Source organism: Ictidomys tridecemlineatus, chromosome 1 (assembly GCF_052094955.1).
Source record: "Ictidomys tridecemlineatus isolate mIctTri1 chromosome 1, mIctTri1.hap1, whole genome shotgun sequence".
Taxonomy (NCBI): domain Eukaryota; kingdom Metazoa; phylum Chordata; class Mammalia; order Rodentia; family Sciuridae; genus Ictidomys; species Ictidomys tridecemlineatus.
In genome coordinates, this window is record NC_135477.1 from 237,237,185 (window position 1) to 237,248,892 (window position 11,708).

General features: G+C 32.6%; 1 pseudogene; it reads right to left on the minus strand.

The window, feature by feature from the left end:
- Positions 1 to 9,315, minus strand: part of LOC110597099 (uncharacterized) — a 50,018-nt pseudogene extending 40,703 nt beyond the window's left edge.
- Between the last annotated feature and the right edge of the window lie 2,393 nt (positions 9,316 to 11,708).

An 11,708-nucleotide genomic window follows, 5' to 3' on the forward strand; every position in this document is an offset into this window, starting at 1 on the left:
TTGAGGTAATGAAACTTTCCTAATTTTAAGCATGCTATGGACAATACTTTCTCTTTTGGAATTTATAAGCTAAGATGCTAATAAAATTGAATATGATGCACCTTGAAATGCATGTCTCTATATCATATTGTAGGAGGAGCACAACTAAATGCCACAAAAAAGTGCATATACTAGTAATCCAAGTAACCTCTGCTAGACAGCTTTTTGTCAATGTGACCAAAATACCTGAGAAGTACAACGCAGGGAAGAAAATGTTTATTTTTGGCCTCATCTAGCCTCATAGTTTCAGAGGTTTAGTCCATGATAGACTAACTCCATTGCTCCTTGAGGCAGAACAGGGCAAAAGGGCAGGGCAGGGAAAAGCTGCTTAGCTCATAGTAGCCAAGAACCAGAGAGAGAAAGAGAGGAGCAAGAAGGTAAAGTTATTGTCCCCAAGGGCAAACCCCAAGACCCACCTCATCCAACCATCCAACACTTGTCTACCATTACTACCAAGCACAGTAATCTTTTCAGATCGTTAATCATTAAATGGATGGATCTACTAAATAGGTTATACTTCTTGTAATGCAATTATGAGTTTTCAGGGGACACCTCTTATCTGAACCATAACATAATCTAAGCATTATGATGGAAAATTCGTATAGTAGAATACTCTTCCTCCATCATCTGTGTTCATGTCCAAAAGCAGTTCAATTCTAAAAATAACATAAACCATTCTCTATTTCTATCACACATATGGCCTTGTAGATAAACTATCTGTAAGGCTTCAGACCAGATTAGAAGATAAGCTATGGAAAACATTTCATTTCAAATACCTCCAATAAAATCAGATGTATATCAGCTAAAACAGGAGCTAAAAGAAGATTTTTCACTGATCCTTAAATACTTGCCTGGAATATTGCTTCAATTTTCCTTTCAGTGGTCCTGAAACAAAGGGTTTCACGCTTGCTAAGGGTTTCTTATCACTTTAGATGAACTGTTGATATCTTCAGAATTATTATTTCTTATTATGCTCATTTAAATAAAATTCTGTCTTCAGTCTTCTAATATCTTTTATTATATACTCTTGATTGAAACTTCACCCATACTATGGCTTCAACTCTACTCTCTTCAGATGAATATAAAAGTGGTTTCCAGAAATGTTCATTTTCTGATGAAATGATTGTACATTTCCTGCTTCCTGAATATGACCTCCTAATTTTACCATAACCACTCAATTTAAACACGTTTGAAATAAAATACATAACCACTTTTATTGAGTGCTTAGTTTTCTGCTTTATGCTTTATATTAGTTAACTGTATTACTGTCTTCATTAAAACCCAAATCTGTCACACTCTAGTTACTAATCACATGTTTAGTGCCATATCAAATCTGGCTTTTAATTCAATTTAAAATTGCTCTTCTACCTTGATTTGATCATTGTATACTACATATATGTGTCAAAATATCACACTCCACAAATCTATAAAATTAAATAATAAGGCAAAAATAAATAAATAACACATAAAATAGCTCTTTATTTTATTTTGCATCTAGTTAACACTATCTTCAGATTATTTCTGAATATAATATAATATTCATAGCCACTCCTCTCCCATGAAGTTTGCAAAAATTTTGTCTTAACTGGTTGGTTTGCCTCCGTTTTCATATTGGCTCTCTTTAAAAAGTGTCATTTGATCTACTTTTTTTAAATTGCAGTTAATATAAGTAAATAGTGGAAAGATCAGTAGTGTGGAAGGAAAGGAATGGGAGAAGGAGGAGGAGAGGAAAAGGGAGAAGTACCTGGGATTGAATTGGGGCGAATTATATCCCATGCTTTTATAATTATGTCAAAACTAACTCTAATGTTGTGTATAACAAAAATAAATAAATAAAAAGGTTTAATAAATTCTCTGGTACAAAGTAATGTTCAATGAAGTTTGATAACTCTTGAACTAGATTTAAGGCTTTCTTATAATGGGAAGAGAAAGCACAGTTAATAACACCTGCTACCAGAATTTTCTTACAATTAGAATCACATATATTTAAGACCAAATAATGCAATATTTTCCTAGACAAATGTCATTTTTTTCAAATATTTTACATATACTTGCAAAATAATGTTATATAGACATCTATGCTTTAAATAAAATATAATTTTGTATTTTCATATTAACATTTCCTTACCCTTACCGTAGAGCAGATATAATCAGAAAATACCTGAAAGAATGAGATTTCATGCTAACATGAAAAATTTTATAAGAAAAATTATTTTCTGAGGAGCACACAGACAGACTTAAGTAAAAATGAAGGCTAAAAGAATTTATTCCCTGGGTGATCACATTTTCTCCATCTGCTGCATTATATTACAAACCTGCTTAATTTGCTTTTCAAATGCTAGCTAACAGCTGGTCTAAAGGTTTTCATATTTTCTTTGCATGGTCCAAAATTTGTATGTTGCTTTTTAAAATGCACCCTCTGTTTGAAATAATAAAAATAAAGCCATTGGATGCTCAGCTATATTAAAAATTGTGCATGTTATGTTGTAAAGAGGTATTAATGTTTGTGATCTTTCTAGATTAATATAATAAAAACCTAGTATTTTTCTGTAGTTTTATGCATGTAAAATGAAACCTGAAACATACATAATTGTCATATTATACATAATATCTTTAAAAAATTTGCCACTATACAAATTAACATGAATAATATTTAAAAATTTGTGAAGATTTGAAAAAAGCTTTTGTGTGAATTTGAGAACTGCTTTTAGACCTTTTCTTGAACAATAAGTCATGCAATAAAATAAATTCAGTGTGTTTTGAAAATATATTTGTCTTGAAAACATCTATTCTTAGATGAAATAATAAAAGTATTTTTATCATTATAAGACTTCTTATATTATGAATTGTAGGCATTCATTAGAAATGGCTTTCATATAGTTTCTAACACATTTAAAATATATAATAATTTTATAAGTATGCTAGTGAATTTTAGTCTGCAAAGATATTATGGTTCTGGGAACTTCTAAGGCTACTTCAGCAGGGAATGTCATGGTAAAATGTGCCCAGTAGTAATCTAAATTATGTGACAGTGACTCATATTACATGCCTGCAACTTTATGGAGTTTTATAATATTTATTACATTTTTTGAAAAAACATGGTTTTAAATAAGCATTTGTGGGCTGGGGACATAGCTCAGTTGGTAGAGTGCTTGCCTTGCATGTACAAGGCCTTGGGTTCAATCCCAGCACCACCAAAAAAAGAGAAAAGACAAAAAAAAGAGGAGGCTTGTTTAGTGGCTCAGTTGTTAGAGTTCTTGCCTAGCACCTATGAGGCACTGGGTTCAATCCCTAGCACACATAAAAATATAAACAAAATAAAGGTGTTGTATCCATCTACAATTAAAATATTAAATAAATAAATAAATAAATAAGCAAGCATTTGTTAAACACAAAAATGAATGATATATATTTTACATCTTCTTGGAAGCTATTAAAATGTCCATGGTCTTGGAATTCAAATTAGCTGGGGACTCAATTTTTGAACAATTAATTCCCTGTTACAACCATTATTCCTAAAAATGGACCTTTGTGTCTGTACCATGTGAAGTTAGAGGCTATGACCATATGGAGATTATCTAAATATGGAGAGAGGATCCGACGTTCGGAAGTAACAGAGGTCAAATGAACAGGCAGTTCTCTTAGGAATTGCTTAGGTGAGGTGGAATACACTTTTCTTTTTTGTTCTTTTGTAGTAAAAATGTCTCTTTTTATTCTGAACTTCCTGTTCTCTGTTCACAAAGCTCATCTGAAGTATTCTTTTCTTTTGGCAGTGCTATTATTAATTAGATATTTTCTCAAAGTTGTTTATATAGAGAGATTTAGAACTGTAAATAAAATTGTTTTTCTCTGATGTTTACTGTAAAGGCTTCTACCAGTTACCTGTTAATTCAAGAAGAGATTTTCCTACCTCCCTGGGCTACTATTTTAACCTACATTTGTGTATATTTTAATCAAATGTTCCTCTGTGTTTCATTTTGCATTTCCCAGTTCTGGTATTTCAGAGAAAAGATTTAGCCTCTGAAAATATGCTTTAAAAGTGTATAGCTGTAAGTATGCAACCAACAAAAGCTCTTAACTCAATTCTCAAAGCATTGTTTTCTACTCAATTGAGAGGACAGATAAGGATACCAACTCGAAAACATGGTAAGGAGATGAAATCTCTGCAGAGCTAATGTCCAAGGACTGAACATCCACATGATCTGGGTATCTGCAATCCAAGGATGTGATCACCATGCTAGTGACATTTCCAGGAAAAGAGAAAAAAATTAAAATATGGTAAGATGGTAAGATTAAGATTGGTTCAGGAAGCAAGGAAAAGTGATCATTTTTCAATGTCAAGATGAAAGTGTACAGTATTGAAAAAATGAGAATTTAACTCAGCAAAAACCTTACTGTGGACTTGGATTTAAGTGAGGTTAATTTTGCATACTTCAAATTTTACTTTTCTTACTTAAATAGGTTATTTATGGCGTCAAGATATGAATTGGTAAGTGGAGAGAAGTATAACAGGAGTGTTTTTTTCCCCAAATCATATATGCATGAGCCAAAATGTCCTATCTTTCAGACAAAATTCTCTCATCCCAATGAGATACTTATTATTAAAGGTTTATTTTCTCTTGTTTATTATTAGTATCTATGACATGGACACACTGTCTATGTTATTACTAGTGTACTTATGCTTTATCATTTTGTCTGCTGTCATGCATGTTAGACATTCAATAAGGAATCAAAGAAACACTTTCATGGAAGTACAAATGAATAAACTTGTGTTATATCAAGGAATACATAGTTCAAGAAAAAACAGATAAAAGTGTTATATGGTGCAAAAATAATTTTGTAGTATTTGTCAAGGTTTTAGCTAATCTTAGTAAAATAATTTAACAAAGTAGGGAAGAAGCAACTGAAATTTAAATTGGTTAACAGAGAAAAATAAGTGGTACACTAGAGAAATGGGCATAGATACACCTTCTGAAGACTCAAATAGGAAGAAAAGAATAAGATTATGTGACAATTGGAGAATGGTATTTAGTAGATCAAAGATGTTAAAGAAAGGGGAACGTTAATGCAATAAGCATTCCAGGAAATAGATTAATTTCCTGTGACATATAAGAAGGGTTTGGGACCAAATGTAGCTGGTACTTGTAATTAGTTTTCATTGTAGGCCAGTTTCCCTAAGACACCTAAGATATGGATTTATGTGCTAGTGAGTCATTAAGGAAATGCTCGTGGAGAAACAGTTAAGGGAGTAAATGAAGCAAAATAGGAGACAATTCTTATAAGGTTTGATTTCCTGTGAGTTTTCAGCCTGATCCTTGGCCTGCAGGAAACTCAAGAATAAAAATCATAGTACAGAATTTCTCATGCTTGTGGAAAGGGTGTTGCAGTTTCATATTTGTGTCCTAGCAGGTCACTAGTTAAAGGCTTACTTGAGTGGACATCAACCCTGAAAGGAAAGAATTTCCAGGGATCCACAGTTTCAAAGACTCACATTCAAGGTAAAGATACCATGGGACAGGAGAACAGAAAGATAAAGGAAACAAGATATACCCTGATAAAAAACTGACAGTGACTGGTTTTTGCAGGATGAGTTTGATATTTTTTTTCCACTTTAAAACAGGAGAAAAAGAAAGATTAAGCATATGTAAGTTTGGAGAATTGAGAGAACTGAATGCACTCAGTTTCTGATGATTGTCTCTCTTATCTCATCAATGTAAGGTGTACTTTACTCTGTTGGAGCAAGGATGGCTTACGTGACATAAGAACATCAAATTAAAGTATTACATAGTAAAAAAATAAATAAAGCATGGATCCTTACATAGATATGATATATATGAACAATGTAGTCTAATAGTATGAATGAAAATAGTAGATTGATTCATATAAATCTAAATATAACTATTGCATGGATAAAAGTATGTTTTGTGAGCACATGTGTTATACTTTTTTTTCCTGTTTCCACACTTTGAAAAGCCAAGTTCTAAATGACTTTACAAAGTCAGATGATTCCTGGTGCAGTGGAGGGCACCTTTAACCCAGTGACTCAGGAGGTTGAGACAGAAGGATCCCAAGATCAAAGCCAGCCTCAATATGACAAGTTCCAAGCCAGCCTCAGCAATTCACCTAGGCCCTAAGAAAATTAGAGAGACTCTGTCTCAAAATAAAAAGATAAAATGTACTAAGGTTGAAGCCCAATGGTAAATAAACCCTGGGTTCAATCCCCAGTACCAAAAGGGGGAAAAAAAAAAGGTTGGTCGTGTGACTGGGTTTAGGGTACTTGAAGCACTTGTTAAGATATTACCAATGAGCTGAGCCAGTGGTGCACTCTTTAATTCCAGCAGCTGGGGAGTCTGAGTCAAGAGGATTGTGAATTCAAAATCAGCCTTAACAACAGTGAAGTGCTAAGCAACTCAATGAGATTCTGTCTCTAAATAAAGAACATGTGGCTCAGTGGTCAAATGCCCCCTGAGTTCAATCCTGATTAACCATTTCCCACCCCTAAAAAGAGATATTACCAATGGTTATGCCTAATACTTTTCTTTATTATTCTTCTTCTATGGGTAACCAACCTCTCCCAAATTTGGGGGTGTCACTCTTTACTGATGTTTTTAAATATATTCCATTAAGTTCCACTCAATTTCAACCCAGATGGTATTTAGTTTACTGTGTTTGACTGTGCTATAGCTTTGAATAACTATGTTTCCACTCAACAAATTGATTTTGCTAGTTTAATTCCAATAACAAAAATATCAAGAAGAGATAGACTGAGGTAAAGTTAAGCACTAGTGAAGTGAGATGGGATTGATATTATGTTTCTAGAGATGATATCAGGAGAAAAATACAAGATTGAATAGCTCAGGAGCTATTAACACAAAATTATTTCAAAGCAACAGGATAGACATTTTGCATAATAAATCCTCTTTTCACTGTGAAATTATGGACAATGTCATTTGACTAATCTCATATAAGTGAATGTAAGCTTGGAATTATCATGTAAGTTATGGAAACAAGTACCTCGAAAAAACAAGAGTATTATAAATTGAGTAAAGTTAGTGACTTCATGTAGGAGTGTGCACAGAGACAGGATTGAACAAGTTTCAGATGTTTAACCAGAAAAGAAAAGAAGTACTCCTGGAAACGCTATTTAGAAATCTACCTGCATAGGTAAATTCATGACTCCAGGACAATAAGAATTGACATGGAATAAAATAATCTTGTATGGGAGTATAATTTGGAGTACAAATGAAGTTTCTGTAAGAGATCGGGAGGGATGGAAATGATGAATGAAAAATAATGATGAGAGAGAAGGATATTAGAACTTGAGATTTCAAAGCCATTTAAATATGGATAAGCCTTCATATTCACAGCAATTATCTGGATACCTAGAGAAGAACAAATTTATTTATAAATTTCATGTTAATATATAAATATTATGGAATATTATTCAACAATATAAGGAAAAGTACTATTGATATAGGCTACCATGAGGATTAAACTACAACATTACACCATTAAGAGATGTTGGTATCCTAAGCTTGCATTCTGTATGATTCTCTTACTATGATATTCTTGAAAGGAAACAATTAGAAAAATATCAATGAGAGGACTTATGGTTGGGATTTAAGGGTACAGCTAAGGAGCAGTGAGGCTGGAAAGATTGTAGATTTGACTCAAATGAAGGAAGAAGGGTCTTTGTGCAAGATGAAAATGTTCTATGTCTTCAGCATATCAATGTCAGCATCCTGGGTTGTGACATGGAACATAGCTTTTTAAGTGTCACTATTGGGAAAAAATGAGTAAAAGATTCTTGGACTAGTGCCCTACTATTTTGGAAAATGAATCTTTAGTTATCTCAAAAGTGATTCCTAAGAAGATTAATATTCAACTAGAATTTCTTCATTCACACGAATTGAAAAAAAATAGCAAAAAGAATATATTGTTAGGTGAGCAAATGCTTAAATAAACATGCAAGTGATTCAGATTGAAAAGATTAGAGTAGCTAGATAAGCAAATGAAATATCATATCATATCACTGCTCGAAGATATTTGAATACAGTGAGAAAAAATAGTTTCCAATACCCATATGTCTGATAAAAACATAATGACCACTCTTGATCTTACAATCTGATAAGAGAAGTTACAGAGAACGGTATATCCTTGATTTATTGGCATTTCAAAGAAATTTACATCGTTCTAAGATCTCTGAGGGTCTGCAAAGAAATAGGCAGCAAACATTATGGATGAAATAAAATGGTTATAATGTGAAATCCAAATATCAGATCAGAAAAGTCTGGGAAACAAGTCAGGGATGGAAGGTTTTGAAGTGCAGATAAGATGTGGTCAAAAAGAAAGGACAGCATGTCTGCCCACATCAAGGAGTCTAGGGGTGTTTCTTAACAACGTCTGATTTCATCAGTGCTAGTCCCCATAGAAATTCCATCTCCTGCCAAACTTGCAATGATGAAGAACACTGAGTGATTGCGACAAGTGAGAATTATAATAGAAACAGTGTTATAATCAGAGATTAGCAAAGGGTTTCTTCTGATGTAAAATGAGTCATCAAAATGCAAGTAAATTAGAGTATTGATATGTAGATTATGGGGCCATCTGCTGAAAAGTATAGATTTATTTTCTTTATCATAGTTGCATATGCTTCATGAAATTTGCCATTGAAATACATTGGAAAATTTTATGTCTACGCACACAGAGAGATAATAAAACTACCTTTATGTTAGAAGAAAGTATCTTCAAACTCAAAACCTAATAATTCATTACTTTGTTCTTCTGTGTAAAAGTGCATTGGAATTGATTTCAATAATTATAATGGACCACATTCAGCACTTAATGAAAATAGTTGTGCATACTAGGATAACAAACAATTTAACAATGGGAACATTAAACTTTTTATAATTCACATTATAAAGAACCTTATAACTCTGTGCACAGATTAATGTGCAATACATAAACACACACAAATTTGAAATTTCATCTGTATATATGGACACACATGAGGAGTTCTTTTTTGATTTTTGCATTATAATCATCCATTCCTGTGCCACAATGTGAGCTTAAGTTTTGTGCTTCAAGAGAATTGGTAAGGACAACTTTTCTATTGTACATCTATTACTCCTCCCCACAAGAATTTTAATAGTCACTCAGGGCAATGTTCTGTCTTCAAAAGGCAGTCCTATTTACCTCCTTCTTTTTCTTAAAGAGAGAACCCAAGTGTGATTCATTGGGTGTTGAGAGTTCTCTATCACTCCAATAAGTGGCCATGTTGGAAGTCTACTGTTGTAAAGATTACCTCATGCTTGAAAATTTTCTTATTGCTAAAAAAATTCAGATAGCAACTCCAGAACTAACTTTTGCTTGCCAAAATTATCATCTGAGGCTAATGCATTTTTGCTCACTTACATAACTTCGGTGATGCTTAAATAATTTGTTAATAAAGACACCACACTTTTAAAGTCCTAAATAAAATCTGCTTTCTGTGTTTAGAGCAGTAAATGATATTTCCTGTCCAAAAATGTTCCTTTAGTTAAATATGTTTTTTCCCTCCAAGAAGTGAAGTTGTAAATGTGCTTATCTCATGTCAGATAATCGTATGTCTATCTTGTTCAATGAAGTTAATCAGCTATTGTAACCTGTATTGGTGGTCCTATGATATTTAACAATATTTGGCACAGCATTGATAAGGAATATTATAACTTCTAAGTAACTGATACTACTGTGTATAATCAAATATTTGTTGTGATTGGGTAAATCTGTGACAGTTGAAAAAGTGTTAGATGTTCTTCCTGTAGTTAGGTGATTTTTTAATTAAAAAACAAAATTAATTATATCATTTTTGTGCAGTACATAATGTTGATTTAAGGTATGAAAAAAGATAAGAACAGAGATTTGAAAATTGCAAGGATCAAATTAAAAACTTCTGCAAAGAAAACAAGACTGTGAAGACTCCCTACACAATGGGAGAAAATATTTTCTAAGTACTCCTCTAACAGGGAATTAATATCCAGAATGTATAAATAACTCAAGAAACACCAACCCCTCCCAAAATTCAATCAATAAATGGGAAAAAATAACAAAAGAAACATTACTCAAAACAAGAAATACAAATAGTCAAGAAATGATTAACATCACAAGCAATCATGTAAATGCATATCAAAACCTCACTCCAGTTAGAATGGTAATAATCAGGAATACAAATAGCAATAAATGCTGGTGATGATGTGTGTGTGGGGAAATGTATACTCAAAATAGTGGTGGGATTGCAAATTAATGCAACTGCTTTGGAAGGCAGTATGGAGGTTACTCAAAGAATTAGGAATGAAATCATATTATGACTCAACTATGTCACTTACTGACATTTATCCAAAATAATTCAAATTAGCATACTATAGTGAAACAGGCACATCAATGTTTAAAGCAGTGTAACCCACAATAATAAAGTTATGAAATCAGACCAAATGCCTGTCAACAGATCAATCGATAAGGAAAATGTTGTGTATATACACAATGGAATTTCTCTCAACAATAAAGAAGAGTGAACTTATGTCATTTTCTGGTAAGTGGATTAAATTAGAGAACATTATGCTAAATGAAATAAGCCTGATTCTGAAAGTAAAGGATGAAATATTTTATCTCATATATGAAAGCTAGAGAAAATTAAGTATGGGAAAGGGGGCAGGAATGGTGGGATCCCAAGAAAACTGAAGAGACATCAATAGAGTTGAGGAAGGAGATAGAGGAGCAGGGAGGAGGGATGGGTAAAGGAAAAAAAAACTGTGCAATGAAATTAATCAAATTATGCTATGACCATATATGAATATACCACAGTCAATATACCTTATGTTTTATAAAGTGCCAATTAAGTAAATAATAAATTAATTGAAGGAAGACCAGTAGAGGAGAGGACGGGGAACAGGAGAAGGAAATAAGGGAGGAAGGGAGAAAAAGAGGAAGTACTGGGGACTGAAATGGAGCAAATTATAATTTGTGCTTGTATAATTATGTCAAAATGAACATTAATATCATGTATAACTATATACATTTAAAAAACATTTTAAGAAATATTTATTGATGATTACAAATTACCAGAAAAGCAGCTTTCAAAATATAACCTTTTTTATGAAGCTTGATTTAAAGTAGGTGATAAGCTATGAATGCTTTAAAAAGTTTTGTAAGAAGAGTAGGATGGAGAAGTGCCACAGTTTGGCTGCAGCAAAATAACCAGGGGGTGACGAGCAACTTGTGTACATTGATACAACTGGAGTAGGAGCCGTTTATTGTAGGACAGGAATGGTATATATACATTCCACACAGCTTATCTTAATTAAAATAAACTAGATACAGCAGTCAACCAATAAGGAATCTCCAAACTTAATGGCAAAATGCCAGGCGCCATCCTGACTTCTTTACAGACTCTAACAGAGAAGAGATGTCTGATGATATTAGAAATCATTTTCTAAGGATTCTATTTACTCAGTGTTCCACTCACCTTTCATTAAAGTTACACAATATTAATTTTTAGATAAGAATTTTCTTGACCTGTCTGCATTATTTTCTTGATTTTCATAAAATGAATATGACAATTATACCTATAGTATTCGGAGCTCAGAATCACCTTGAAGTAATTTAGTATATATATATATATATATGCACTTATA